Consider the following 24,626-nt stretch of genomic DNA (forward strand, 5'->3'; position numbering starts at 1 on the left):
CTTTGTAACTTACAGTATGTAACGACAATAACTGTATCATGTAAATTGCAGCCTGCCATTGTTAATTTTTTTGTGCAAAAGGAATTTGCAAAGCACCAAATTACTTTATTGATTTAAAAAAAAAAAAAAAATAGTGCATTTAAAAAAAAAGTAAAGGTTAGCATGGATTCCATATTTATACAGTAGCAATCTGTACCAATGACATGTATATCTGATCATATCTCCTCCTGCGAATTTAATCCAAGAACTCTTTCTGTAAAGTAAGTACTCTTTCCCTAAATTAAGGATTTTTACCTGAAGTGGAAAATTTTCTCTTGCGAAAATAAAAATGTTCTTTGTAATTTACAGTATGTAACGACAATAACTGTATCATGTAAATTGCAGCCTGCCATTGTTAATTTTTTTGTGCAAAAGGAATTTGCAAAGCATCAAATTACTTTATTGATTTAAAAAAAAAAAAAAAAAAAATAGTGCATTTAAAAAAAAAGTAAAGGTTAGCATGGATTCCATATTTATACAGTAGCAATCTGTACCAATGACATGTATATCTGATCATATCTCCTCCTGCGAATTTAATCCAAGAACTCTTTCTGTAAAGTAAGTACTCTTTCCCTAAATTAAGGACTTTTACCTGAAGTGGAAAATTTACTCTTGCGAGAAAAAAAAACGTTCTCTGTATCTTACAGTATGTAATGACAATAACTGTATCATGTAAATTGCAGCCTGCCATTGTTATTTTTTTTGTGCAAAAGGAATTTGCAAAGCACTAAATTACTTTATTGATTTAAAAAAAAAAAAAAATAGTGCATTTAAAAAAAAAGTAAAGGTTAGCATGGATTCCATATTTATACAGTAGCAATCTGTACCAATGACATGTATATCTGATCATATCTCCTCCTGCGAATTTAATCCAAGAACTCTTTCTGTAAAGTAAGTACTCTTTCCCTAAATTAAGGATTTTTACCTGAAGTGGAAAATTTTCTCTTGCGAAAATAAAAATGTTCTTTGTAACTTACAGTATGTAACGACAATAACTGTATCATGTAAATTGCAGCCTGCCATTGTTAATTTTTTTGTGCAAAAGGAATTTGCAAAGCACCAAATTACTTTATTGATTTAAAAAAAAAAAAAATAGTGCATTTAAAAAAAAGTAAAGGTTAGCATGGATTCCATATTTATACAGTAGCAATCTGTACCAATGACATGTATATCTGATCATATCTCCTCCTGCGAATTTAATCCAAGAACTCTTTCTGTAAAGTAAGTACTCTTTCCCTAAATTAAGGACTTTTACCTGAAGTGGAAAATTTTCTCTTGCGAAAATAAAAATGTTCATTGTAACTTACAGTATGTAATGACAATAACTGTATCATGTAAATTGCAGCCTGCCATTGTTAATTTTTTTGTGCAAAAGGAATTTGCAAAACACCAAATTACTTTATTGATTAAAAAATGAAAAAAAAAAAGTAGTACGTTTAAAAAAAAAACCTGTACCACACTGTGGATCGAACCAGTATTGCTGCTAGCAGTATACAGTAACTGTGTCTTTAACCGCTAGGCCACAGAAACCTGTGATCTCAGTTGCTCCATTGGTGTACAATATACTGTATAGTCAAGTATGAGACATGCCCAGTAGATTGCGCTGTTTTCATAGCGCAGTACAGCATAATGATAGACACCTCCGTAAATAATATACCATGTGAAAGTTTCCAGCATTAGTAAAGGTTAGCATGGATTCCATATTTATGCAGGAGCAATCTGTACCAACAACATGTATAACTGATATCTCCTCCTGCAAATTTAATCCAAGAACTCTTTCCTTAAAGTAAGTACTCTTTCCCTAAATTAAGGACTTTTACCTGAAGTGGAAAATTTACTCGCGAGAAAAAAAAAACGTTCTCTGTATCTTACAGTATGTAACGACAATAAATGTATCATGTACATTGCAGCCTGCCATTGTTATTTTTTTTTGTGCAAAAGGAATTTGCAAAGCACCAAATTACTTTATTGATTAAAAAATGAAAAAAAAAAAAAAATAGTGCATTTAAAAAAAAAAGTAAAGGTTATCATGGCTTCTGCACCAATCACATACAGTTCATGACCATACAGTACGTCACTGCGGCTGTGAATAAAATAAAATAACTCTGTCCGTAAAGTAAGGACAAAATCCGTAGTGTAAAGTATGATACTGTAGGTCCTCAAATAATGTTTTAAGTAGTCATCCAGCAATAGCAAAGGTTAGCATGGCTTCTGTACCAATTACATAAATGACCGTACGTAGCTGCTTCTGCGAGTAAATACAAACACTCTATCCGTAAAGTAAGGACAAAATCCGTAGTGAAAAGTCGTGGTGGCCACTGTTTTGTAGAAGAGATTTTTACGCATGCGCTGTACTGTTTGGGAAAAGTGACATCTGGTGGTCAATGAGTGTAAGTGCAGGTTACATTTACAAGATTACGTTACGTTATAACGCGATCTATAACGGGACTATAGCGCAAGTAGGGCGCGATCCATGCGCGATTTGCATGGCGCACTTTATGCGCAACGTAGCCACGATGTACTTGGGCATAACTGTAGTTTCCGAGAAGTTTCTGTAGTGTAGTGGTTATCACATCCGCCTAACACTCGAAAGGTCCCCAGTTCGAAACTGGGCAGAAACAATGGATTTTTAGCTAAGCATTTTAATGCAATGGCCCTTTTTTTAGACAGTGCCTCCTACATTGGATGGTGTCTGGCTTAGTTTCTAAGACGGTAGAAACTGGGCAGAAACAAGTGTTTTTAACATAAGCATTTTTCTTCAATGACTCTGTTTTTCGAAAGTGCCTCCTACATTGGTTGGTGTCTGGTATAGTTTCCGAGAAGTTTCTGTAGTGTAGTGGTTATCACGTTCGCCTAACACGCGAAAGGTCCCCAGTTCGAAACTGGGCAGAAACAAGCGTTTTTAACCTAAGCATTTTTTTCAATGACTCTGTTTTTAGAAAGTGCCTTCTACATTGGTTGGTGTCTGGTATAGTTTCCGAGAAGTTTCTGTAGTGTAGTGTTTATCACGTTCGCCTAACACGCGAAAGGTCCCCAGTTTGAAACTGGGCAGAAACTATGGATTTTTAGCTAAGCATTTTAATGCAATGGCCCTTTTTTTAGACAGTGCCTCCTACATTGGTTGGTGTCTAGTATAGTTTCTGAGAAGTTTCTGTAGTGTAGTGGTTATCACGTTCGCCTCACACGCGAAAGGTCACCAGTTCGAAACTGGGCAGAATCAATGGATTTTTAGCTAAGCATTTTCATGCAATGGCTCTTTTTTTAGAAAGTGCCTCCTACATTGGATGGTGTCTGGCTGAGTTTCTAAGACGTTTCTGTAGTGTAGTGGTTATCACGTTCGCCTTACACGCGAAAGGTCCTCAGTTCGAAACTAGGCAGAAACAAGTGTTTTTAACCTAAGCATTTTTCTTCAATGACTCTATTTTATGAAAGTGACTCCTACATTGGTTGGTGTCTAGTATAGTTTCTGGGAAATTTCTGTAGTGTAGTGGTTATCACGTTCGCCTCACACGCGAAAGGTCCCCAGTTCGAAACTGGGCAGAAACAATGGATTTTTAGCTAAGCATTTTCATGCAATTGCTCTTTTTTTAGAAATTGCCTCCTACATTGGATGGTGTCTGGCTTAGTTTCTAAAACGGTAGAAACTGGGCAGAAACAAGTGTTTTTAACCTAAGCATTTTTCATCAATGACTCTGTTTTTAGAAAGTGCCTCCTACATTTGTTGGTGTCTGGTATAGTTTCCGAGAAGTTTCTGTAGTGTAGTGGTTATCACATCCGCCTAACACTCGAAAGGTCCCCAGTTCGAAACTGGGCAGAAACAATGGATTTTTAGCTAAGCATTTTAATGCAATGGCCCTTTTTTTAGACAGTGCCTCCTACATTGGATGGTGTCTGGCTTAGTTTCTAAGACGGTAGAAACTGGGCAGAAACAAGTGTTTTTAACATAAGCATTTTTCTTCAATGACTCTGTTTTTCGAAAGTGCCTCCTACATTGGTTGGTGTCTGGTATAGTTTCCGAGAAGTTTCTGTAGTGTAGTGGTTATCACGTTCGCCTAACACGCGAAAGGTCCCCAGTTCGAAACTGGGCAGAAACAAGCGTTTTTAACCTAAGCATTTTTTTCAATGACTCTGTTTTTAGAAAGTGCCTTCTACATTGGTTGGTGTCTGGTATAGTTTCCGAGAAGTTTCTGTAGTGTAGTGTTTATCACGTTCGCCTAACACGCGAAAGGTCCCCAGTTTGAAACTGGGCAGAAACTATGGATTTTTAGCTAAGCATTTTAATGCAATGGCCCTTTTTTTAGACAGTGCCTCCTACATTGGTTGGTGTCTAGTATAGTTTCTGAGAAGTTTCTGTAGTGTAGTGGTTATCACGTTCGCCTCACACGCGAAAGGTCACCAGTTCGAAACTGGGCAGAATCAATGGATTTTTAGCTAAGCATTTTCATGCAATGGCTCTTTTTTTAGAAAGTGCCTCCTACATTGGATGGTGTCTGGCTGAGTTTCTAAGACGTTTCTGTAGTGTAGTGGTTATCACGTTCGCCTTACACGCGAAAGGTCCTCAGTTCGAAACTAGGCAGAAACAAGTGTTTTTAACCTAAGCATTTTTCTTCAATGACTCTATTTTATGAAAGTGACTCCTACATTGGTTGGTGTCTAGTATAGTTTCTGGGAAATTTCTGTAGTGTAGTGGTTATCACGTTCGCCTCACACGCGAAAGGTCCCCAGTTCGAAACTGGGCAGAAACAATGGATTTTTAGCTAAGCATTTTCATGCAATTGCTCTTTTTTTAGAAATTGCCTCCTACATTGGATGGTGTCTGGCTTAGTTTCTAAAACGGTAGAAACTGGGCAGAAACAAGTGTTTTTAACCTAAGCATTTTTCATCAATGACTCTGTTTTTAGAAAGTGCCTCCTACATTTGTTGGTGTCTGGTATAGTTTCCGAGAAGTTTCTGTAGTGTAGTGGTTATCACATCCGCCTAACACTCGAAAGGTCCCCAGTTCGAAACTGGGCAGAAACAATGGATTTTTAGCTAAGCATTTTAATGCAATGGCCCTTTTTTTAGACAGTGCCTCCTACATTGGATGGTGTCTGGCTTAGTTTCTAAGACGGTAGAAACTGGGCAGAAACAAGTGTTTTTAACATAAGCATTTTTCTTCAATGACTCTGTTTTTCGAAAGTGCCTCCTACATTGGTTGGTGTCTGGTATAGTTTCCGAGAAGTTTCTGTAGTGTAGTGGTTATCACGTTCGCCTAACACGCGAAAGGTCCCCAGTTCGAAACTGGGCAGAAACAATGGATTTTTAGCTAAGCATTTTAATGCAATGGCCCTTTTTTTAGACAGTGCCTCCTACATTGGTTGGTGTCTAGTATAGTTTCTGAGAAGTTTCTGTAGTGTAGTGGTTATCACGTTCGCCTCACACGCGAAAGGTCCCCAGTTCGAAACTGGGCAGAAACAATGGATTTTCAGCTAAGCATTTTCATGCAATGGCTCTTTTTTTAGAAAGTGCCTCCTACATTGGTTGGTGTCTGGCTTAGTTTCTAAGACGGTAGAAACTGGGCAGAAACAAGTGTTTTTAACCTAAGCATTTTTCTTCAATGACTCTGTTTTTAGAAAGTGCCTCCTACATCGGTTGGTGTCTGGTATAGTTTCCGGGAAGTTTCTGTAGTGTAGTGGTTATCACGTTCGCCTAACACGCGAAAGGTCCCCAGTTCGAAACTGGGCAGAAAATAGCGTTTTTAACCTAAGCATTTTTCTTCAATGACTCTGTTTTTAGAAAGTGCCTCCTACATTGGTTGGTGTCTGGTATAGTTTCCGAGAAGTTTCTGTAGTGTAGTGTTTATCACGTTCGCCTAACACGCGAAAGGTCCCCAGTTTGAAACTGGGCAGAAACAATGGATTTTTAGCTAAGCATTTTAATGCAATGGCCCTTTTTTTAGACAGTGCCTCCTACATTGGTTGGTGTCTAGCATAGTTTCTGAGAAGTTTCTGTAGTGTAGTGGTTATCACGTTCGCCTCACACGCGAAAGGTCCCCAGTTCGAAACTGGGCAGAATCAATAGATTTTTAGCTAAGCATTTTCATGCAATGGCTCTTTTTTTAGAAAGTGCCTCCTACATTGGATGGTGTCTGGCTGAGTTTCTAAGACGTTTCTGTAGTGTAGTGGTTATCACGTTCGCCTTACACGCGAAAGGTCCTCAGTTCGAAACTGGGCAGAAACAAGTGTTTTTAACATAAGCATTTTTCTTCAATGACTCTGTTTTTCGAAAGTGCCTCCTACATTGGTTGGTGTCTGGTATAGTTTCCGAGAAGTTTCTGTAGTGTAGTGGTTATCACGTTCGCCTAACACGCGAAAGGTCCCCAGTTCGAAACTGGGCAGAAACAATGGATTTTTAGCTAAGCATTTTAATGCAATGGCCCTTTTTTTAGACAGTGCCTCCTACATTGGTTGGTGTCTAGTATAGTTTCTGAGAAGTTTCTGTAGTGTAGTGGTTATCACGTTCGCCTCACACGCGAAAGGTCCCCAGTTCGAAACTGGGCAGAAACAATGGATTTTTAGCTAAGCATTTTCATGCAATGGCTCTTTTTTTAGAAAGTGCCTCCTACATTGGATGGTGTCTGGCTTAGCTTCTAAGACGTTTCTGTAGTGTAGTGGTTATCACGTTCGCCTTACACGCGAAAGGTCCTCAGTTCGAAACTGGGCAGAAACAAGCGTTTTTAACCAAAGCATTTTTCTTCAATGACTCTGTTTTTAGAAAGTGCCTCCTACATTGGTTGGTGTCTGGTATAGTTTCCGAGAAGTTTCTGTAGTGTAGTGGTTATCACGTTCGCCTAACACGCGAAAGGTCCCCAGTTTGAAACTGGGCAGAAACAATGGATTTTTAGCTAAGCATTTTAATGCAATGGCCCTTTTTTTAGACAGTGCCTCCTACATTGGATGGTGTCTGGCTTAGTTTCTAAGACGGTAGAAACTGGGCAGAAACAAGTGTTTTTAACCTAAGCATTTTTCTTCAATGACTCTGTTTTTAGAAAGTGCCTCGTACATTGGTTGGTGTCTGGTATAGTTTCCAAGAAGTTTCTGTAGTGTAGTGTTTATCACGTTCGCCTAACACGCGAAAGGTCCCCAGTTTGAAACTGGGCAGAAACAATGGATTTTTAGCTAAGCATTTTCATGCAATGGCTCTTTTTTTAGAAAGTGCCTCCTACATTGGATGGTGTCTGGCTGAGTTTCTAAGACGTTTCTGTAGTGTGGTGGTTATCACGTTCGCCTTACACGCGAAAGGTCCTCAGTTCGAAACTGGGCAGAAACAAGTGTTTTTAACCTAAGCATTTTTCTTCAATGACTCTGTTTTTAGAAAGTGCCTCCTACATTGGTTGGTGTCTGGTGTAGTTTCCGAGAAGTTTCTGTAGTGTAGTGGTTATCACGTTCGCCTAACACACGAAAGGTCCCCAGTTTGAAACTGGATAAAAACAATGGATTTTTAGCTAAGCATTTTAATGCAATGGCCCTTTTTTTAGACAGTGCCTCCTACATTGGATGGTGTCTGGCTTAGCTTCTAAGACGTTTCTGTAGTGTAGTGGTTATCACGTTCGCCTTACACGCGAAAGGTCCTCAGTTCGAAACTGGGCAGAAACAAGCGTTTTTAACCAAAGCATTTTTCTTCAATGACTCTGTTTTTAGAAAGTGCCTCCTACATTGGTTGGTGTCTGGTATAGTTTCCGAGAAGTTTCTGTAGTGTAGTGGTTATCACGTTCGCCTAACACGCGAAAGGTCCCCAGTTTGAAACTGGGCAGAAACAATGGATTTTTAGCTAAGCATTTTAATGCAATGGCCCTTTTTTTAGACAGTGCCTCCTACATTGGATGGTGTCTGGCTTAGTTTCTAAGACGGTAGAAACTGGGCAGAAACAAGTGTTTTTAACCTAAGCATTTTTCTTCAATGACTCTGTTTTTAGAAAGTGCCTCCTACATCGGTTGGTGTCTGGTATAGTTTCTGGGAAGTTTCTGTAGTGTAGTGGTTATCACGTTCGCCTAACACGCGAAAGGTCCCCAGTTCGAAACTGGGCAGAAACATGCGTTTTTAACCTAAGCATTTTTCTTCAATGACTCTGTTTTTAGAAAGTGCCTCCTACATTGGTTGGTGTCTGGTATAGTTTCCGAGAAGTTTCTGTAGTGTAGTGTTTATCACGTTCGCCTAACACGCGAAAGGTCCCCAGTTTGAAACTGGGCAGAAACAATGGATTTTTAGCTAAGCATTTTAATGCAATGGCCCTTTTTTTAGACAGTGCCTCCTACATTGGTTGGTGTCTAGTATAGCTTCTGAGAAGTTTCTGTAGTGTAGTGGTTATCACGTTCGCCTCACACGCGAAAGGTCCCCAGTTCGAAACTGGGCAGAATCAATAGATTTTTAGCTAAGCATTTTCATGCAATGGCTCTTTTTTTAGAAAGTGACTCCTACATTGTATGGTGTCTGGCTTAGCTTCTAAGACGTTTCTGTAGTGTAGTGGTTATCACGTTCGCCTTACACGCGAAAGGTCCTCAGTTCGAAACTGGGCAGAAACAAGCGTTTTTAACCTAAGCATTTTTCTTCATTGACTCTGTTTTTAGAAAGTGCCTCCTACATTGGTTGGTGTCTGGTGTAGTTTCCGAGAAGTTTCTGTAGTGTAGTGGTTATCACGTTCGCCTAACACACGAAAGGTCCCCAGTTTGAAACTGGATAGAAACAATGGATTTTTAGCTAAGCATTTTAATGCAATGGCCCTTTTTTTAGACAGTGCCTCCTACATTGGATGGTGTCTGGCTTAGTTTCTAAGACGGTAGAAACTGGGCAGAAACAAGTGTTTTTAACCTAAGCATTTTTCTTCAATGACTCTGTTTTTAGAAAGTGCCTCCTACATTTGTTGGTGTCTGGTATAGTTTCCGAGAAGTTTCTGTAGTGTAGTGGTTATCACATTCGCCTAACACGCGAAAGGTCCCCAGTTCGAAACTGGGCAGAAACAATGGATTTTTAGCTAAGCATTTTAATGCAATGGCCCTTTTTTTAGACAGTGCCTCCTACATTGGATGGTGTCTGGCTTAGTTTCTAAGACGGTAGAAACTGGGCACAAACAAGTGTTTTTAACCTAAGCATTTTTCTTCAATGACTCTGTTTTTCGAAAGTGCCTCCTACATTGGTTGGTGTCTGGTATAGTTTCCGAGAAGTTTCTGTAGTGAAGTGGTTATCACGTCCGCCTAACACTCGAAAGGTCCCCAGTTCGAAACTGGGCAGAAACAATGGATTTTTAGCTAAGCATTTTAATGCAATGGCCCTTTTTTTAGACAGTGCCTCCTACATTGGTTGGTGTCTAGTATAGTTTCTGAGAAGTTTCTGTAGTGTAGTGGTTATCACTTTCGCCTCACACGCGAAAGGTCCACAGTTCGAAACTGGGCAGAAACAATGGATTTTTAGCTAAGCATTTTCATGCAATGGCTCTTTTTTTAGAAAGTGCCTCCTACATTGGATGGTGTCTGGCTTAGTTTCTAAGACGTTTCTGTAGTGTAGTGGTTATCACGTTCGCCTTACACGCGAAAGGTCCTCAGTTCGAAACTGGGCAAAAACAAGCGTTTTTAATCTAAGCATTTTTCTTCAATGACTCTGTTTTTAGAAAGTGCCTCCTACATTGGTTGGTGTCTGGTATAGCTTCCGAGAAGTTTCTGTAGTGTAGTGGTTATCACGTTCGCCTAACACGCGAAAGGTCCCAAGTTTGAAACTGGGCAGAAACAATGGATTTTTAGCTAAGCATTTTAATGCAATGGCCCTTTTTTTTAGACAGTGCCTCCTACATTGGTTGGTGTCTAGTATAGTTTCTGAGAAGTTTCTGTAGTGTAGTGGTTATCCGTTCGCCTCACACGCGAAAGGTCCCCAGTTCGAAACTGGGCAGAATCAATGGATTTTTAGCTAAGCATTTTCATGCAATGGCTCTTTTTTTAGAAAGTGCCTCCTACATTGGATGGTGTCTGGCTGAGTTTCTAAGACGTTTCTGTAGTGTAGTGGTTATCACGTTTGCCTTACACGCGAAAGGTCCTCAGTTCGAAACTGGGCAGAAACAAGTGTTTTTAACCTAAGCATTTTTCTTCAATGACTCTGTTTTTAGAAAGTGCCTCCTACATTGGTTGGTGTCTGGTGTAGTTTCCGAGAAGTTTCTGTAGTGTAGTGGTTATCACGTTCGCCTAACACACGAAAGGTCCCCAGTTTGAAACTGGATAGAAACAATGGATTTTTAGCTAAGCATTTTAATGCAATGGCCCTTTTTTTAGACAGTGCCTCCTACATTGGATGGTGTCTGGCTTAGTTTCTAAGACGGTAGAAACTGGGCAGAAACAAGTGTTTTTAACCTAAGCATTTTTCTTCAATGACTCTGTTTTTAGAAAGTGCCTCCTACATTGGTTGGTGTCTGGTATAGTTTCCGAGAAGTTTCTGTAGTGTAGTGGTTATCACATTCACCTAACACGCGAAAGGTCCCCAGTTCGAAATTGGCAGAAACAATGGATTTTTAGCTAAGCATTTTCATGCAATTGCTCTTTTTTTAGAAAGTGCCTCCTACATTGGATGGTGTCTGGCGTAGTTTCTAAGACGTTTCTGTAGTGTAGTGGTTATCACGTTCGCCTTACACGCGAAAGGTCCTCAGTTCGAAACTGGGCAGAAACAATGGATTTTTAGCTAAGCATTTTCATGCAATGGCTCTTTTTTTAGAAAGTGCCTCCTACATTGGATGGTGTCTAGCTTAGTTTCTAAGACGTTTCTGTAGTGTAGTGGTTATCACGTTCGCCTTACACGCGAAAGGTCCTCAGTTCGAAACTGGGCAGAAACAATGGATTTTTAGCTAAGTATTTTAATGCAATGGCCCTTTTTTTAGACAGTGCCTACCAAATTGGTTGGAGTCTCGTATAGTTTCTGAGAAGTTTCTGTAGTGTAGTGGTTATCATGTTCGCCTCACACGCGAAAGGTCCCCAGTTCGAAACTGGGCAGAAACAATGGATTTTTAGTTAAGCATTTTCATGCAATGGCTCTTTTTTTAGAAAGTGCCTCCTACATTGTATGGTGTCTGGTTTTGTTTCTAAGATGTTTCTGTAGTGTAGTGGTTATCACATTCGCCTTACACGCGAAAGGTCCCCAGTTCGAAACTGGGCAGAAACAAGTTTTTTTAACCTAAGCATTTTTCTTCAATGGCTCTATTTTATGAAAGTGACTCCTACATTGGTTGGTGTCTAGTGTAGTTTCTGGGAAATTTCTGTAGTGTAGTGGTTATCACGTTCGCCTCACACGCGAAAGGTCCCCAGTTCGAAACTGGGCAGAAACAATGGATTTTTAGCTAAGCATTTTCATGCAATTGCTCTTTTTTTAGAAAGTGCCTCCTACATTGGATGGTGTCTGGCTTAGTTTCTAAAACGGTAGAAACTGGGCAGAAACAAGTGTTTTTAACCTAAGCATTTTTCTTCAATGACTCTGTTTTTAGAAAGTGCCTCCTACATTTGTTGGTGTCTGGTATAGTTTCCGAGAAGTTTCTGTAGTGTAGTGGTTATCACATTCGCCTAACACGCGAAAGGTCCCCAGTTCGAAACTGGGCAGAAACAATGGATTTTTAGCTAAGCATTTTAATGCAATGGCCCTTTTTTTAGACAGTGCCTCCTACATTGGATGGTGTCTGGCTTAGTTTCTAAGACGGTAGAAACTGGGCACAAACAAGTGTTTTTAACCTAAGCATTTTTCTTCAATGACTCTGTTTTTCGAAAGTGCCTCCTACATTGGTTGGTGTCTGGTATAGTTTCCGAGAAGTTTCTGTAGTGTAGTGGTTATCACGTCCGCCTAACACTCGAAAGGTCCCCAGTTCGAAACTGGGCAGAAACAATGGATTTTTAGCTAAGCATTTTAATGCAATGGCCCTTTTTTTAGACAGTGCCTCCTACATTGGTTGGTGTCTAGTATAGTTTCTGAGAAGTTTCTGTAGTGTAGTGGTTATCACTTTCGCCTCACACGCGAAAGGTCCCCAGTTCGAAACTGGGCAGAAACAATGGATTTTTAGCTAAGCATTTTCATGCAATGGCTCTTTTTTTAGAAAGTGCCTCCTACATTGGATGGTGTCTGGCTTAGTTTCTAAGACGTTTCTGTAGTGTAGTGGTTATCACGTTCGCCTTACACGCGAAAGGTCCTCAGTTCGAAACTGGGCAAAAACAAGCGTTTTTAATCTAAGCATTTTTCTTCAATGACTCTGTTTTTAGAAAGTGCCTCCTACATTGGTTGGTGTCTGGTATAGCTTCCGAGAAGTTTCTGTAGTGTAGTGGTTATCACGTTCGCCTAACACGCGAAAGGTCCCAAGTTTGAAACTGGGCAGAAACAATGGATTTTTAGCTAAGCATTTTAATGCAATGGCCCTTTTTTTTAGACAGTGCCTCCTACATTGGTTGGTGTCTCGTATAGTTTCTGAGAAGTTTCTGTAGTGTAGTGGTTATCCGTTCGCCTCACACGCGAAAGGTCCCCAGTTCGAAACTGGGCAGAATCAATGGATTTTTAGCTAAGCATTTTCATGCAATGGCTCTTTTTTTAGAAAGTGCCTCCTACATTGGATGGTGTCTGGCTGAGTTTCTAAGACGTTTCTGTAGTGTAGTGGTTATCACGTTCGCCTTACACGCGAAAGGTCCTCAGTTCGAAACTGGGCAGAAACAAGTGTTTTTAACCTAAGCATTTTTCTTCAATGACTCTGTTTTTAGAAAGTGCCTCCTACATTGGTTGGTGTCTGGTGTAGTTTCCGAGAAGTTTCTGTAGTGTAGTGGTTATCACGTTCGCCTAACACACGAAAGGTCCCCAGTTTGAAACTGGATAGAAACAATGGATTTTTAGCTAAGCATTTTAATGCAATGGCCCTTTTTTTAGACAGTGCCTCCTACATTGGATGGTGTCTGGCTTAGTTTCTAAGACGGTAGAAACTGGGCAGAAACAAGTGTTTTTAACCTAAGCATTTTTCTTCAATGACTCTGTTTTTAGAAAGTGCCTCCTACATTGGTTGGTGTCTGGTATAGTTTCCGAGAAGTTTCTGTAGTGTAGTGGTTATCACATTCACCTAACACGCGAAAGGTCCCCAGTTCGAAACTGGGCAGAAACAATGGATTTTTAGCTAAGCATTTTCATGCAATTGCTCTTTTTTTAGAAAGTGCCTCCTACATTGGATGGTGTCTGGCGTAGTTTCTAAGACGTTTCTGTAGTGTAGTGGTTATCACGTTCGCCTTACACGCGAAAGGTCCTCAGTTCGAAACTGGGCAGAAACAATGGATTTTTAGCTAAGCATTTTCATGCAATGGCTCTTTTTTTAGAAAGTGCCTCCTACATTGGATGGTGTCTAGCTTAGTTTCTAAGACGTTTCTGTAGTGTAGTGGTTATCACGTTCGCCTTACACGCGAAAGGTCCTCAGTTCGAAACTGGGCAGAAACAATGGGTTTTTAGCTAAGTATTTTAATGCAATGGCCCTTTTTTTAGACAGTGCCTACCAAATTGGTTGGAGTCTCTTATAGCTTCTGAGAAGTTTCTGTAGTGTAGTGGTTATCATGTTCGCCTCACACGCGAAAGGTCCCCAGTTCGAAACTGGGCAGAAACAATGGATTTTTAGTTAAGCATTTTCATGCAATGGCTCTTTTTTTAGAAAGTGCCTCCTACATTGTATGGTGTCTGGTTTAGTTTCTAAGATGTTTCTGTAGTGTAGTGGTTATCACATTCGCCTTACACGCGAAAGGTCCCCAGTTCGAAACTGGGCAGAAACAAGTTTTTTTAACCTAAGCATTTTTCTTCAATGGCTCTATTTTATGAAAGTGACTCCTACATTGGTTGGTGTCTAGTATAGTTTCTGGGAAATTTCTGTAGTGTAGTGGTTATCACGTTCGCCTCACACGCGAAAGGTCCCCAGTTCCAAACTGGGCAGAAACAATGGATTTTTAGCTAAGCATTTTCATGCAATTGCTCTTTTTTTAGAAAGTGCCTCCTACATTGGATGGTGTCTAGCTTAGTTTCTAAAACGGTAGAAACTGGGCAGAAACAAGTGTTTTTAACCTAAGCATTTTTCTTCAATGACTCTGTTTTTAGAAAGTGCCTCCTACATTTGTTAGTGTCTGGTATAGTTTCCGAGAAGTTTCTGTAGTGTAGTGGTTATCACATCCGCCTAACACTCGAAAGGTCCCCAGTTCGAAACTGGGCAGAAACAATGGATTTTTAGCTAAGCATTTTAATGCAATGGCCCTTTTTTTAGACAGTGCCTCCTACATTGGATGGTGTCTGGCTTAGTTTCTAAGACGGTAGAAACTGGGCAGAAACAAGTGTTTTTAACATAAGCATTTTTCTTCAATGACTCTGTTTTTCGAAAGTGCCTCCTACATTGGTTGGTGTCTGGTATAGTTTCCGAGACATTTCTGTAGTGTAGTGGTTATCACGTTCGCCTAACACGCGAAAGGTCCCCAGTTCGAAACTGGGCAGAAACAATGGATTTTTAGCTAAGCATTTTAATGCAATGGCCCTTTTTTTAGACAGTGCCTCCTACATTGGTTGGTGTCTAGTATAGTTTCTGAGAAGTTTCTGTAGTGTAGTGGTTATCACGTTCGCCTCACACGCGAAAGGTCCCCAGTTCGAAACTGGGCAGAATCAATGGATTTTTAGCTAAGCATTTTCATGCAATGGCTCTTTTTTTAGAAAGTGCCTCCTACATTGGATGGTGTCTGGCTGAGTTTCTAAGACGTTTCTGTAGTGTAGTGGTTATCACGTTCGCCTTACACGCGAAAGGTCCTCAGTTCGAAACTGGGCAGAAACAAGTGTTTTTAACCTAAGCATTTTTCTTCAATGACTCTGTTTTTAGAAAGTGCCTCCTACATTGGTTGGTGTCTGGTGTAGTTTCCGAGAAGTTTCTGTAGTGTAGTGGTTATCACGTTCGCCTAACACACGAAAGGTCCCCAGTTTGAAACTGGATAGAAACAATGGATTTTTAGCTAAGCATTTTAATGCAATGGCCCTTTTTTTAGACAGTGCCTCCTACATTGGATGGTGTCTGGCTTAGTTTCTAAGACGGTAGAAACTGGGCAGAAACAAGTGTTTTTAACCTAAGCATTTTTCTTCAATGACTCTGTTTTTAGAAAGTGCCTCCTACATTGGTTGGTGTCTGGTATAGTTTCCGAGAAGTTTCTGTAGTGTAGTGGTTATCACATTCACTTAACACGCGAAAGGTCCCCAGTTCGAAACTGGGCAGAAACAATGGATTTTTAGCTAAGCATTTTCATGCAATTGCTCTTTTTTTAGAAAGTGCCTCCTACATTGGATGGTGTCTGGCGTAGTTTCTAAGACGTTTCTGTAGTGTAGTGGTTATCACGTTCGCCTTACACGCGAAAGGTCCTCAGTTCGAAACTGGGCAGAAACAATGGATTTTTAGCTAAGCATTTTCATGCAATGGCTCTTTTTTTAGAAAGTGCCTCCTACATTGGATGGTGTCTGGCTGAGTTTCTAAGACGTTTCTGTAGTGTAGTGGTTATCACGTTCGCCTTACACGCGAAAGGTCCTCAGTTCGAAACTGGGCAGAAACAAGTGTTTTTAACCTAAGCATTTTTCTTCAATGACTCTGTTTTTAGAAAGTGCCTCCTACATTGGTTGGTGTCTGGTGTAGTTTCCGAGAAGTTTCTGTAGTGTAGTGGTTATCACGTTCGCCTAACACACGAAAGGTCCCCAGTTTGAAACTGGATAGAAACAATGGATTTTTAGCTAAGCATTTTAATGCAATGGCCCTTTTTTTAGACAGTGCCTCCTACATTGGATGGTGTCTGGCTTAGTTTCTAAGACGGTAGAAACTGGGCAGAAACAAGTGTTTTTAACCTAAGCATTTTTCTTCAATGACTCTGTTTTTAGAAAGTGCCTCCTACATTGGTTGGTGTCTGGTATAGTTTCCGAGAAGTTTCTGTAGTGTAGTGGTTATCACATTCACCTAACACGCGAAAGGTCCCCAGTTCGAAACTGGGCAGAAACAATGGATTTTTAGCTAAGCATTTTCATGCAATTGCTCTTTTTTTAGAAAGTGCCTCCTACATTGGATGGTGTCTGGCGTAGTTTCTAAGACGTTTCTGTAGTGTAGTGGTTATCACGTTCGCCTTACACGCGAAAGGTCCTCAGTTCGAAACTGGGCAGAAACAATGGATTTTTAGCTAAGCATTTTCATGCAATGGCTCTTTTTTTAGAAAGTGCCTCCTACATTGGATGGTGTCTAGCTTAGTTTCTAAGACGTTTCTGTAGTGTAGTGGTTATCACGTTCGCCTTACACGCGAAAGGTCCTCAGTTCGAAACTGGGCAGAAACAATGGATTTTTAGCTAAGTATTTTAATGCAATGGCCCTTTTTTTAGACAGTGCCTACCAAATTGGTTGGTGTCTCGTATAGTTTCTGAGAAGTTTCTGTAGTGTAGTGGTTATCACGTTCGCCTCACACGCGAAAGGTCCCCAGTTCGAAACTGGGCAGAAACAATGGATTTTTAGTTAAGCATTTTCATGCAATGGCTAATTTTTTAGAAAGTGCCTCCTACATTGTATGGTGTCTGGTTTTGTTTCTAAGACGTTTCTGTAGTGTAGTGGTTATCACGTTCGCCTTACACGCGAAAGGTCCTCAGTTCGAAACTGGGCAGAAACAATGGATTTTTAGCTAAGTATTTTAATGCAATGGCCCTTTTTTTAGACAGTGCCTACCAAATTGGTTGGTGTCTCGTATAGTTTCTGAGAAGTTTCTGTAGTGTAGTGGTTATCACGTTTGCCTCACACGCGAAAGGTCCCCAGATCGAAGCTGGGCAGAAACAATGGATTTTTAGTTAAGCATTTTAATGCAATGGCCCTTTTTTTAGACAGTGCCTCCTACATTGGATGGTGTCTGGCTTAGTTTCTAAGACGGTAGAAACTGGGCAGAAACAAGTGTTTTTAACATAAGCATTTTTCTTCAATGACTCTGTTTTTCGAAAGTGCCTCCTACATTGGTTGGTGTCTGGTATAGTTTCCGAGAAGTTTCTGTAGTGTAGTGGTTATCACGTTCGCCTAACACGCGAAAGGTCCCCAGTTCGAAACTGGGCAGAAACAATGGATTTTTAGCTAAGCATTTTAATGCAATGGCCCTTTTTTTAGACAGTGCCTCCTACATTGGTTGGTGTCTAGTATAGATTCTGAGAAGTTTCTGTAGTGTAGTGGTTATCACGTTCGCCTCACACGCGAAAGGTCCCCAGTTCGAAACTGGGCAGAAACAATGGATTTTTAGCTAAGCATTTTCATGCAATGGCTCTTTTTTTAGAAAGTGCCTCCTACATTGGATGGTGTCTGGCTTAGTTTCTAAGACGTTTCTGTAGTGTAGTGGTTATCACGTTCGCCTTACACGCGAAAGGTCCTCAGTTCGAAACTGTTCAGAAACAAGCGTTTTTAACCTAAGCATTTTTCTTCAATGACTCTGTTTTTCGAAATTGCCTCCTACATTGGTTTGTGTCTGGTATAGTTTCCGAGAAGTTTCTGTAGTGTAGTGGTTATCACGTTCGCCTAACACGCGAAAGGTCCCCAGTTTGAAACTGGGCAGAAACAATGGATTTTTAGCTAAGCATTTTAATGCAATGGCCCTTTTTTTAGACAGTGCCTCCTACATTGGATGGTGTCTGGCTTAGTTTCTAAGACGGTAGAAACTGGGCAGAAACAAGTGTTTTTAACCTAATCATTTTTCTTCAATGACTCTGTTTTTAGAAAGTGCCTCCTACATTGGTTGGTGTCTGGTATAGTTTCCGAGAAGTTTCTGTAGTGTAGTGGTTATCACATTCACCTAACACGCGAAAGGTCCCCAGTTCGAAACTGGGCAAAAACAATGGATTTTTAGCTAAGCATTTTCATGCAATGGCTCTTTTTTTAGAAAGTGCCACCTACATTGGATGGTGTCTGGCGTAGATTCTAAGACGTTTCTGTATTGTAGTGGTTATCACGTTCGCCTTACACGCGAAAGGTCCCCAGTTCAAAACTGGGCAGAAACAAGTGTTTTTAACCTAAGCATTTTTCTTCAATGGCTCTGTTTTTAGAAAGTGCCTCCTACATTGGTTGGTGTCCGGTATAAATTCAGAGAAGTTTCTGTAGTGTAGTGGTTATCACGTTCGCCTAACACGCGAAAGGTCCCCAGTTCGAAACTGGGCAGAAACAATTGATTTTTAGCTAAGTATTTTAATGCAATGGCCCTTTTTTTAGAAAGTGCCACCTACATTGGATGGTGTCTGGCGTAGATTCTAAGACGTTTCTGTATTGTAGTGGTTATCACGTTCGCCTTACACGCGAAAGGTCCCCAGTTCAAAACTGGGCAGAAACAAGTGTTTTTAACCTAAGCATTTTTCTTCAATGGCTCTGTTTTTAGAAAGTGCCTCCTACATTGGTTGGTGTCCGGTATAAATTCAGAGAAGTTTCTGTAGTGTAGTGGTTATCACGTTCGCCTTACACGCGAAAGGTCCTCAGTTCGAAACTGTTCAGAAACAAGCGTTTTTAACCTAAGCATTTTTCTTCAATGACTCTGTTTTTCGAAATTGCCTCCTACATTGGTTTGTGTCTGGTATAGTTTCCGAGAAGTTTCTGTAGTGTAGTGGTTATCACGTTCGCCTAACTCGCGAAAGGTCCCCAGTTTGAAACTGGGCAGAAACAATGGATTTTTAGCTAAGCATTTTAATGCAATGGCCCTTTTTTTAGACAGTGCCTCCTACATTGGATGGTGTCTGGCTTAGTTTCTAAGACGGTAGAAACTGGGCAGAAACAAGTGTTTTTAACCTAAGCATTTTTCTTCAATGACTCTGTTTTTAGAAAGTGCCTCCTACATTGGTTGGTGTCTGGTATAGTTTCCGAGAAGTTTCTGCAGTGTAGTGGTTATCACATTCACCTAACACGCGAAAGGTCCCCAGTTCGAAACTGGGCAAAAACAATGGATTTTTAGCTAAGCATTTTCATGCAATGGCTCTTTTTTTAGAAAGTGCCACCTACATTGGATGGTGTCTGGCGTAGATTCTAAGACGTTTCTGTATTGTAGTGGTTATCACGTTCGCCTTACACGCGAAAGGTCCCCAGTTCAAAACTGGGCAGAAACAAGTGTTTTTAACCTAAGCATTTTTCTTCAATGGCTCTGTTTTTAGAAAGTGCCTCCTACATTGGTTGGTGTCCGGTATAAATTCAGAGAAGTTTCTGTAGTGTAGTGGTTATCACGTTCGCCTAACACGCGAAAGGTCCCCAGTTCGAAACTGCATTAAGAAATGCAATTAATTTTTAGCTAAGCATTTTAATGCAATGGCCCTTTTTTTAGACAGTGCCTCCTACATTGGATGGTGTCTGGCTTAGTTTCTAAGAGGGTAGAAACTGGGCAGAAACAAGTGTTTTTAACCTAAGCATTTTTCTTCAATGACTCTGTTTTTAGAAAGTGCCTCCTACATTGGTTGGTGTCTGGTATAGTTTCGGAGAAGTTTCTGTAGTGTAGTGGTTATCACGTTCGCCTTACACGCGAAAGGTCCTCAGTTCGAAACTGGGCAGAAACAATGGATTTTTAGCTAAGTATTTTAATGCAATGGCCCTTTTTTTAGACAGTGCCTACCAAATTGGTTGGTGTCTCGTATAGTTTCTGAGAAGTTTCTGTAGTGTAGTGGTTATCACGTTCGCCTCACACGCGAAAGGTCCCCAGTTCGAAACTGGGCAGAAACAATGGATTTTTAGTTAAGCATTTTCATGCAATGGCTCTTTTTTTAGAAAGTGCCTCCTACATTGTATGGTGTCTGGTTTTGTTTCTAAGATGTTTCTGTAGTGTAGTGGTTATCACATTCGCCTTACACGCGAAAGGTCCCCAGTTCGAAACTGGGCAGAAACAAGTTTTTTTAACCTAAGCATTTTTCTTCAATGACTCTGTTTTTAGAAAGTGCCTCCTACATTGGTTGGTGTCTGGTATAGTTTCCGAGAAGTTTCTGTAGTGTAGTGGTTATCACGTTCGCCTCACACGCGAAAGGTCCCCAGTTCGAAACTGGGCAGAAACAATGGATTTTTAGCTAAGCATTTTCATGCAATGGCTCTTTTTTTAGAAAGTGCCTCCTACATTGGATGGTGTCTGGCTTAGTTTCTAAAACGGTAGAAACTGGGCAGAAACAAGTGTTTTTAACCTAAGCATTTTTCTTCAATGACTCTGTTTTTAGAAAGTGCCTCCTACATTTGTTAGTGTCTGGTATAGTTTCCGAGAAGTTTCTGTAGTGTAGTGGTTATCACATCCGCCTAACACTCGAAAGGTCCCCAGTTCGAAACTGGGCAGAAACAATGGATTTTTAGCTAAGCATTTTAATGCAATGGCCCTTTTTTTAGACAGTGCCTCCTACATTGGATGGTGTCTGGCTTAGTTTCTAAGACGGTAGAAACTGGGCAGAAACAAGTGTTTTTAACATAAGCATTTTTCTTCAATGACTCTGTTTTTCGAAAGTGCCTCCTACATTGGTTGGTGTCTGGTATAGTTTCCGAGAAGTTTCTGTAGTGTAGTGGTTATCACGTTCGCCTAACACGCGAAAGGTCCCCAGTTCGAAACTGGGCAGAAACAATGGATTTTTAGCTAAGCATTTTAATGCAATGGCCCTTTTTTTAGACAGTGACTCCTACATTGGTTGGTGTCTAGTATAGTTTCTGAGAAGTTTCTGTAGTGTAGTGGTTATCACGTTCGCCTCACACGCGAAAGGTCCCCAGTTCGAAACTGGGCAGAAACAATGGATTTTTAGCTAAGCATTTTCATGCAATGGCTCTTTTTTTAGAAAGTGCCTCCTACATTGGATGGTGTCTGGCGTACATTCTAAGACGTTTCTGTATTGTAGTGGTTATCACGTTCGCCTTACACGCGAAAGGTCCCCAGTTCAAAACTGGGCAGAAACAAGTGTTTTTAACCTAAGCATTTTTCTTCAATGGCTCTATTTTATGAAAGTGACTCCTACATTGGTTGGTGTCTTGTATAGTTTTTGAGAAGTTTCTGTAGTGTAGTGGTTATCACGTTTGCCTCACACGCGAAAGGTCCCCAGTTCGAAACTGTGCAGAAACAATGGATTTTTAGCTAAGTATTTTAATGCAATGGCCCTTTTTTTAGAAAGTGCCACCTACATTGGATGGTGTCTGGCGTAGATTCTAAGACGTTTCTGTATTGTAGTGGTTATCACGTTCGCCTTACACGCGAAAGGTCCCCAGTTCAAAACTGGGCAGAAACAAGTGTTTTTAACCTAAGCATTTTTCTTCAATGGCTCTGTTTTTAGAAAGTGCCTCCTACATTGGTTGGTGTCCGGTATAAATTCAGAGAAGTTTCTGTAGTGTAGTGGTTATCACGTTCGCCTAACACGCGAAAGGTCCCCAGTTCGAAACTGCATTAAGAAATGCAATTAATTTTTAGCTAAGCATTTTAATGCAATGGCCCTTTTTTTAGACAGTGCCTCCTACATTGGATGGTGTCTGGCTTAGTTTCTAAGAGGGTAGAAACTGGGCAGAAACAAGTGTTTTTAACCTAAGCATTTTTCTTCAATGACTCTGTTTTTAGAAAGTGCCTCCTACATTGGTTGGTGTCTGGTATAGTTTCGGAGAAGTTTCTGTAGTGTAGTGGTTATCACGTTCGCCTTACACGCGAAAGGTCCTCAGTTCGAAACTGGGCAGAAACAATGGATTTTTAGCTAAGTATTTTAATGCAATGGCCCTTTTTTTAGACAGTGCCTACCAAATTGGTTGGTGTCTCGTATAGTTTCTGAGAAGTTTCTGTAGTGTAGTGGTTATCACGTTCGCCTCACACGCGAAAGGTCCCCAGTTCGAAACTGGGCAGAAACAATGGATTTTTAGTTAAGCATTTTCATGCAATGGCTCTTTTTTTAGAAAGTGCCTCCTACATTGTATGGTGTCTGGTTTTGTTTCTAAGATGTTTCTGTAGTGTAGTGGTTATCACATTCGCCTTACACGCGAAAGGTCCCCAGTTCGAAACTGGGCAGAAACAAGTTTTTTTAACCTAAGCATTTTTCTTCAATGACTCTGTTTTTAGAAAGTGCCTCCTACATTGGTTGGTGTCTGGTATAGTTTCCGAGAAGTTTCTGTAGTGTAGTGGTTATCACGTTCGCCTCACACGCGAAAGGTCCCCAGTTCGAAACTGGGCAGAAACAATGGATTTTTAGCTAAGCATTTTCATGCAATGGCTCTTTTTTTAGAAAGTGCCTCCTACATTGGATGGTGTCTGGCTTAGTTTCTAAAACGGTAGAAACTGGGCAGAAACAAGTGTTTTTAACCTAAGCATTTTTCTTCAATGACTCTGTTTTTAGAAAGTGCCTCCTACATTTGTTAGTGTCTGGTATAGTTTCCGAGAAGTTTCTGTAGTGTAGTGGTTATCACATCCGCCTAACACTCGAAAGGTCCCCAGTTCGAAACTGGGCAGAAACAATGGATTTTTAGCTAAGCATTTTAATGCAATGGCCCTTTTTTTAGACAGTGCCTCCTACATTGGATGGTGTCTGGCTTAGTTTCTAAGACGGTAGAAACTGGGCAGAAACAAGTGTTTTTAACATAAGCATTTTTCTTCAATGACTCTGTTTTTCGAAAGTGCCTCCTACATTGGTTGGTGTCTGGTATAGTTTCCGAGAAGTTTCTGTAGTGTAGTGGTTATCACGTTCGCCTAACACGCGAAAGGTCCCCAGTTCGAAACTGGGCAGAAACAATGGATTTTTAGCTAAGCATTTTAATGCAATGGCCCTTTTTTTAGACAGTGACTCCTACATTGGTTGGTGTCTAGTATAGTTTCTGAGAAGTTTCTGTAGTGTAGTGGTTATCACGTTCGCCTCACACGCGAAAGGTCCCCAGTTCGAAACTGGGCAGAAACAATGGATTTTTAGCTAAGCATTTTCATGCAATGGCTCTTTTTTTAGAAAGTGCCTCCTACATTGGATGGTGTCTGGCGTACATTCTAAGACGTTTCTGTATTGTAGTGGTTATCACGTTCGCCTTACACGCGAAAGGTCCCCAGTTCAAAACTGGGCAGAAACAAGTGTTTTTAACCTAAGCATTTTTCTTCAATGGCTCTATTTTATGAAAGTGACTCCTACATTGGTTGGTGTCTTGTATAGTTTTTGAGAAGTTTCTGTAGTGTAGTGGTTATCACGTTTGCCTCACACGCGAAAGGTCCCCAGTTCGAAACTGTGCAGAAACAATGGATTTTTAGCTAAGCATTTTCATGCAATGGCTCTTTTTTTAGAAAGAGCCTCCTACATTGTATGGTGTCTGGCTTTGTTTCTAAGATGTTTCTGTAGTGTAGTGGTTATCACGTTCGACTTACACGCGAAGGGTCCCCAGTTCGAAACTGGGCAGAAACAAGTGTTTTTAACCTAAGCATTTTTCTTCAATGTCTCAATGTTTCTGTAGTGTAGTGGTTATCACGTTCGCCTAACACGCGAAAGGTCCCCAGTTCGAAACTGGGCAGAAACAATGGATTTTTAGCTAAGCATTTTAATGCAATGGCCCTTTTTTTAGACAGTGCCTCCTACATTGGTTGGTGTCTAGGATAGTTTCTGAGAAGTTTCTGTAGTGTAGTGGTTATCACGTTCGCCTCACACGCGAAAGGTCCCCAGTTCGAAACTGGGCAGAAACAATGGATTTTTAGCTAAGCATTTTCATGCAATGGCTCTTTTTTTAGAAAGTGCCTCCTACATTGGATGGTGTCTGGCTTAGTTTCTAAGACTTTAGAAATTGGGCAGAAACAAGTGTTTTTAACCTAAGCATTTTTCTTCAATGACTCTGTTTTTAGAAAGTGCCTCCTACATTGGTTGGTGTCTGGTATAGTTTCCGAGAAGTTTCTGTAGTGTAGTGGTTATAACATTCACCTAACACGCGAAAGGTCCCCAGTTCGAAACTGGGCAGAAACAATGGATTTTTAGCTAAGCATTTTCATGCAATGGCTCTTTTTTTAGAAAGTGCCTCCTACATTGGATGGTGTCTGGCGTAGTTTCTAAGATGTTTCTGTAATGTAGTGGTTATCACGTTCGCCTTACACGCGAAAGGTCCCCAGTTTGAAACTGGGCAGAAACAAGTGTTTTTAACCTAAGCATTTTTCTTCAATGGCTCTATTTTATGAAAGTCACTCCTACATTGGTTGGTGTCTTGCATAGTTTCTGAGAAGTTTCTGTAGTGTAGTGGTTATCACGTTCGCCTCACACGCGAAAGGTCCCCAGTTCGAAACTGGGCAGAAACAATGGATTTTTAGCTAAGCATTTTCATGCAATGGCTCTTTTTTTAGAAAGTGCCTCCTACATTGTATGGTGTCTTGCTTTGTTTCTAAGATGTTTCTGTAGTGTAGTGGTTATCACGTTCGCCTTACACACGAAAGGTCCCCAGTTCGAAACTGGGCAGAAACAAGTTTTTTTAACCTAAGCATTTTTCTTCAAGGGCTCTATTTTATGAAAGTGACTCCTACATTGGTTGGTGTCTAGTATAGTTTCTGGGAAGTTTCTGTAGTGTAGTGGTTATCACATTCGCCTCACTCGCGAAAGGTCCCCAGTTCGAAACTGGGCAGA

General features: G+C 40.5%; 51 non-coding genes across 51 annotated transcripts; all 51 read left to right on the forward strand.

The window, feature by feature from the left end:
- The first annotated feature begins 2,861 nt into the window (after window positions 1-2,861).
- Window positions 2,862-2,934, forward strand: TRNAV-AAC (transfer RNA valine (anticodon AAC)). Its single transcript has one exon. It is a non-coding gene; the product is annotated as a tRNA-Val (tRNA).
- A 578-nt stretch (window positions 2,935-3,512) lies between these two features.
- TRNAV-CAC (transfer RNA valine (anticodon CAC)) lies at window positions 3,513-3,585 on the forward strand. Its single transcript has one exon. It is a non-coding gene; the product is annotated as a tRNA-Val (tRNA).
- A 475-nt stretch (window positions 3,586-4,060) lies between these two features.
- On the forward strand, window positions 4,061-4,133 carry TRNAV-AAC (transfer RNA valine (anticodon AAC)). The gene has a single exon. It is a non-coding gene; the product is annotated as a tRNA-Val (tRNA).
- A 578-nt stretch (window positions 4,134-4,711) lies between these two features.
- TRNAV-CAC (transfer RNA valine (anticodon CAC)) lies at window positions 4,712-4,784 on the forward strand. The gene has a single exon. It is a non-coding gene; the product is annotated as a tRNA-Val (tRNA).
- Window positions 4,785-5,259: 475 nt separating this feature from the next.
- On the forward strand, window positions 5,260-5,332 carry TRNAV-AAC (transfer RNA valine (anticodon AAC)). The gene has a single exon. It is a non-coding gene; the product is annotated as a tRNA-Val (tRNA).
- Window positions 5,333-5,422: 90 nt separating this feature from the next.
- On the forward strand, window positions 5,423-5,495 carry TRNAV-CAC (transfer RNA valine (anticodon CAC)). The gene has a single exon. It is a non-coding gene; the product is annotated as a tRNA-Val (tRNA).
- A 690-nt stretch (window positions 5,496-6,185) lies between these two features.
- TRNAV-UAC (transfer RNA valine (anticodon UAC)) lies at window positions 6,186-6,258 on the forward strand. The gene has a single exon. It is a non-coding gene; the product is annotated as a tRNA-Val (tRNA).
- A 90-nt stretch (window positions 6,259-6,348) lies between these two features.
- Window positions 6,349-6,421, forward strand: TRNAV-AAC (transfer RNA valine (anticodon AAC)). The gene has a single exon. It is a non-coding gene; the product is annotated as a tRNA-Val (tRNA).
- Window positions 6,422-6,511: 90 nt separating this feature from the next.
- Window positions 6,512-6,584, forward strand: TRNAV-CAC (transfer RNA valine (anticodon CAC)). The gene has a single exon. It is a non-coding gene; the product is annotated as a tRNA-Val (tRNA).
- A 90-nt stretch (window positions 6,585-6,674) lies between these two features.
- On the forward strand, window positions 6,675-6,747 carry TRNAV-UAC (transfer RNA valine (anticodon UAC)). The gene has a single exon. It is a non-coding gene; the product is annotated as a tRNA-Val (tRNA).
- Window positions 6,748-7,600: 853 nt separating this feature from the next.
- Window positions 7,601-7,673, forward strand: TRNAV-UAC (transfer RNA valine (anticodon UAC)). The gene has a single exon. It is a non-coding gene; the product is annotated as a tRNA-Val (tRNA).
- Window positions 7,674-8,037: 364 nt separating this feature from the next.
- Window positions 8,038-8,110, forward strand: TRNAV-AAC (transfer RNA valine (anticodon AAC)). Its single transcript has one exon. It is a non-coding gene; the product is annotated as a tRNA-Val (tRNA).
- Window positions 8,111-8,526: 416 nt separating this feature from the next.
- Window positions 8,527-8,599, forward strand: TRNAV-UAC (transfer RNA valine (anticodon UAC)). Its single transcript has one exon. It is a non-coding gene; the product is annotated as a tRNA-Val (tRNA).
- A 364-nt stretch (window positions 8,600-8,963) lies between these two features.
- On the forward strand, window positions 8,964-9,036 carry TRNAV-AAC (transfer RNA valine (anticodon AAC)). The gene has a single exon. It is a non-coding gene; the product is annotated as a tRNA-Val (tRNA).
- Window positions 9,037-10,651: 1,615 nt separating this feature from the next.
- TRNAV-UAC (transfer RNA valine (anticodon UAC)) lies at window positions 10,652-10,724 on the forward strand. The gene has a single exon. It is a non-coding gene; the product is annotated as a tRNA-Val (tRNA).
- A 90-nt stretch (window positions 10,725-10,814) lies between these two features.
- On the forward strand, window positions 10,815-10,887 carry TRNAV-UAC (transfer RNA valine (anticodon UAC)). Its single transcript has one exon. It is a non-coding gene; the product is annotated as a tRNA-Val (tRNA).
- A 90-nt stretch (window positions 10,888-10,977) lies between these two features.
- Window positions 10,978-11,050, forward strand: TRNAV-CAC (transfer RNA valine (anticodon CAC)). Its single transcript has one exon. It is a non-coding gene; the product is annotated as a tRNA-Val (tRNA).
- Window positions 11,051-11,140: 90 nt separating this feature from the next.
- On the forward strand, window positions 11,141-11,213 carry TRNAV-UAC (transfer RNA valine (anticodon UAC)). Its single transcript has one exon. It is a non-coding gene; the product is annotated as a tRNA-Val (tRNA).
- A 90-nt stretch (window positions 11,214-11,303) lies between these two features.
- TRNAV-CAC (transfer RNA valine (anticodon CAC)) lies at window positions 11,304-11,376 on the forward strand. Its single transcript has one exon. It is a non-coding gene; the product is annotated as a tRNA-Val (tRNA).
- Window positions 11,377-11,577: 201 nt separating this feature from the next.
- TRNAV-AAC (transfer RNA valine (anticodon AAC)) lies at window positions 11,578-11,650 on the forward strand. Its single transcript has one exon. It is a non-coding gene; the product is annotated as a tRNA-Val (tRNA).
- A 364-nt stretch (window positions 11,651-12,014) lies between these two features.
- On the forward strand, window positions 12,015-12,087 carry TRNAV-CAC (transfer RNA valine (anticodon CAC)). Its single transcript has one exon. It is a non-coding gene; the product is annotated as a tRNA-Val (tRNA).
- Window positions 12,088-12,666: 579 nt separating this feature from the next.
- TRNAV-UAC (transfer RNA valine (anticodon UAC)) lies at window positions 12,667-12,739 on the forward strand. The gene has a single exon. It is a non-coding gene; the product is annotated as a tRNA-Val (tRNA).
- Window positions 12,740-13,266: 527 nt separating this feature from the next.
- TRNAV-UAC (transfer RNA valine (anticodon UAC)) lies at window positions 13,267-13,339 on the forward strand. Its single transcript has one exon. It is a non-coding gene; the product is annotated as a tRNA-Val (tRNA).
- A 90-nt stretch (window positions 13,340-13,429) lies between these two features.
- On the forward strand, window positions 13,430-13,502 carry TRNAV-UAC (transfer RNA valine (anticodon UAC)). Its single transcript has one exon. It is a non-coding gene; the product is annotated as a tRNA-Val (tRNA).
- Window positions 13,503-13,592: 90 nt separating this feature from the next.
- Window positions 13,593-13,665, forward strand: TRNAV-CAC (transfer RNA valine (anticodon CAC)). The gene has a single exon. It is a non-coding gene; the product is annotated as a tRNA-Val (tRNA).
- A 90-nt stretch (window positions 13,666-13,755) lies between these two features.
- TRNAV-UAC (transfer RNA valine (anticodon UAC)) lies at window positions 13,756-13,828 on the forward strand. The gene has a single exon. It is a non-coding gene; the product is annotated as a tRNA-Val (tRNA).
- A 964-nt stretch (window positions 13,829-14,792) lies between these two features.
- Window positions 14,793-14,865, forward strand: TRNAV-UAC (transfer RNA valine (anticodon UAC)). Its single transcript has one exon. It is a non-coding gene; the product is annotated as a tRNA-Val (tRNA).
- Window positions 14,866-15,392: 527 nt separating this feature from the next.
- On the forward strand, window positions 15,393-15,465 carry TRNAV-UAC (transfer RNA valine (anticodon UAC)). Its single transcript has one exon. It is a non-coding gene; the product is annotated as a tRNA-Val (tRNA).
- Window positions 15,466-15,555: 90 nt separating this feature from the next.
- Window positions 15,556-15,628, forward strand: TRNAV-UAC (transfer RNA valine (anticodon UAC)). The gene has a single exon. It is a non-coding gene; the product is annotated as a tRNA-Val (tRNA).
- A 527-nt stretch (window positions 15,629-16,155) lies between these two features.
- Window positions 16,156-16,228, forward strand: TRNAV-UAC (transfer RNA valine (anticodon UAC)). Its single transcript has one exon. It is a non-coding gene; the product is annotated as a tRNA-Val (tRNA).
- A 90-nt stretch (window positions 16,229-16,318) lies between these two features.
- Window positions 16,319-16,391, forward strand: TRNAV-UAC (transfer RNA valine (anticodon UAC)). The gene has a single exon. It is a non-coding gene; the product is annotated as a tRNA-Val (tRNA).
- A 90-nt stretch (window positions 16,392-16,481) lies between these two features.
- On the forward strand, window positions 16,482-16,554 carry TRNAV-CAC (transfer RNA valine (anticodon CAC)). The gene has a single exon. It is a non-coding gene; the product is annotated as a tRNA-Val (tRNA).
- A 90-nt stretch (window positions 16,555-16,644) lies between these two features.
- TRNAV-UAC (transfer RNA valine (anticodon UAC)) lies at window positions 16,645-16,717 on the forward strand. Its single transcript has one exon. It is a non-coding gene; the product is annotated as a tRNA-Val (tRNA).
- A 364-nt stretch (window positions 16,718-17,081) lies between these two features.
- TRNAV-AAC (transfer RNA valine (anticodon AAC)) lies at window positions 17,082-17,154 on the forward strand. The gene has a single exon. It is a non-coding gene; the product is annotated as a tRNA-Val (tRNA).
- A 90-nt stretch (window positions 17,155-17,244) lies between these two features.
- TRNAV-CAC (transfer RNA valine (anticodon CAC)) lies at window positions 17,245-17,317 on the forward strand. The gene has a single exon. It is a non-coding gene; the product is annotated as a tRNA-Val (tRNA).
- An 853-nt stretch (window positions 17,318-18,170) lies between these two features.
- TRNAV-AAC (transfer RNA valine (anticodon AAC)) lies at window positions 18,171-18,243 on the forward strand. Its single transcript has one exon. It is a non-coding gene; the product is annotated as a tRNA-Val (tRNA).
- A 1,294-nt stretch (window positions 18,244-19,537) lies between these two features.
- TRNAV-UAC (transfer RNA valine (anticodon UAC)) lies at window positions 19,538-19,610 on the forward strand. The gene has a single exon. It is a non-coding gene; the product is annotated as a tRNA-Val (tRNA).
- A 90-nt stretch (window positions 19,611-19,700) lies between these two features.
- TRNAV-CAC (transfer RNA valine (anticodon CAC)) lies at window positions 19,701-19,773 on the forward strand. The gene has a single exon. It is a non-coding gene; the product is annotated as a tRNA-Val (tRNA).
- Window positions 19,774-19,863: 90 nt separating this feature from the next.
- Window positions 19,864-19,936, forward strand: TRNAV-UAC (transfer RNA valine (anticodon UAC)). Its single transcript has one exon. It is a non-coding gene; the product is annotated as a tRNA-Val (tRNA).
- Window positions 19,937-20,026: 90 nt separating this feature from the next.
- Window positions 20,027-20,099, forward strand: TRNAV-CAC (transfer RNA valine (anticodon CAC)). The gene has a single exon. It is a non-coding gene; the product is annotated as a tRNA-Val (tRNA).
- A 475-nt stretch (window positions 20,100-20,574) lies between these two features.
- Window positions 20,575-20,647, forward strand: TRNAV-AAC (transfer RNA valine (anticodon AAC)). Its single transcript has one exon. It is a non-coding gene; the product is annotated as a tRNA-Val (tRNA).
- A 90-nt stretch (window positions 20,648-20,737) lies between these two features.
- TRNAV-CAC (transfer RNA valine (anticodon CAC)) lies at window positions 20,738-20,810 on the forward strand. Its single transcript has one exon. It is a non-coding gene; the product is annotated as a tRNA-Val (tRNA).
- Window positions 20,811-21,667: 857 nt separating this feature from the next.
- Window positions 21,668-21,740, forward strand: TRNAV-UAC (transfer RNA valine (anticodon UAC)). The gene has a single exon. It is a non-coding gene; the product is annotated as a tRNA-Val (tRNA).
- A 90-nt stretch (window positions 21,741-21,830) lies between these two features.
- On the forward strand, window positions 21,831-21,903 carry TRNAV-CAC (transfer RNA valine (anticodon CAC)). Its single transcript has one exon. It is a non-coding gene; the product is annotated as a tRNA-Val (tRNA).
- A 90-nt stretch (window positions 21,904-21,993) lies between these two features.
- On the forward strand, window positions 21,994-22,066 carry TRNAV-UAC (transfer RNA valine (anticodon UAC)). The gene has a single exon. It is a non-coding gene; the product is annotated as a tRNA-Val (tRNA).
- A 90-nt stretch (window positions 22,067-22,156) lies between these two features.
- On the forward strand, window positions 22,157-22,229 carry TRNAV-CAC (transfer RNA valine (anticodon CAC)). The gene has a single exon. It is a non-coding gene; the product is annotated as a tRNA-Val (tRNA).
- A 475-nt stretch (window positions 22,230-22,704) lies between these two features.
- On the forward strand, window positions 22,705-22,777 carry TRNAV-AAC (transfer RNA valine (anticodon AAC)). Its single transcript has one exon. It is a non-coding gene; the product is annotated as a tRNA-Val (tRNA).
- A 90-nt stretch (window positions 22,778-22,867) lies between these two features.
- On the forward strand, window positions 22,868-22,940 carry TRNAV-CAC (transfer RNA valine (anticodon CAC)). Its single transcript has one exon. It is a non-coding gene; the product is annotated as a tRNA-Val (tRNA).
- A 528-nt stretch (window positions 22,941-23,468) lies between these two features.
- On the forward strand, window positions 23,469-23,541 carry TRNAV-AAC (transfer RNA valine (anticodon AAC)). The gene has a single exon. It is a non-coding gene; the product is annotated as a tRNA-Val (tRNA).
- Window positions 23,542-23,631: 90 nt separating this feature from the next.
- TRNAV-CAC (transfer RNA valine (anticodon CAC)) lies at window positions 23,632-23,704 on the forward strand. Its single transcript has one exon. It is a non-coding gene; the product is annotated as a tRNA-Val (tRNA).
- A 527-nt stretch (window positions 23,705-24,231) lies between these two features.
- TRNAV-CAC (transfer RNA valine (anticodon CAC)) lies at window positions 24,232-24,304 on the forward strand. The gene has a single exon. It is a non-coding gene; the product is annotated as a tRNA-Val (tRNA).
- Window positions 24,305-24,626: the final 322 nt, after the last annotated feature.

This window comes from Crinia signifera, chromosome 3 (assembly GCF_055691185.1).
Source record: "Crinia signifera chromosome 3, ASM5569118v1, whole genome shotgun sequence".
Classification (NCBI taxonomy): Eukaryota; Metazoa; Chordata; class Amphibia; order Anura; family Myobatrachidae; genus Crinia; species Crinia signifera.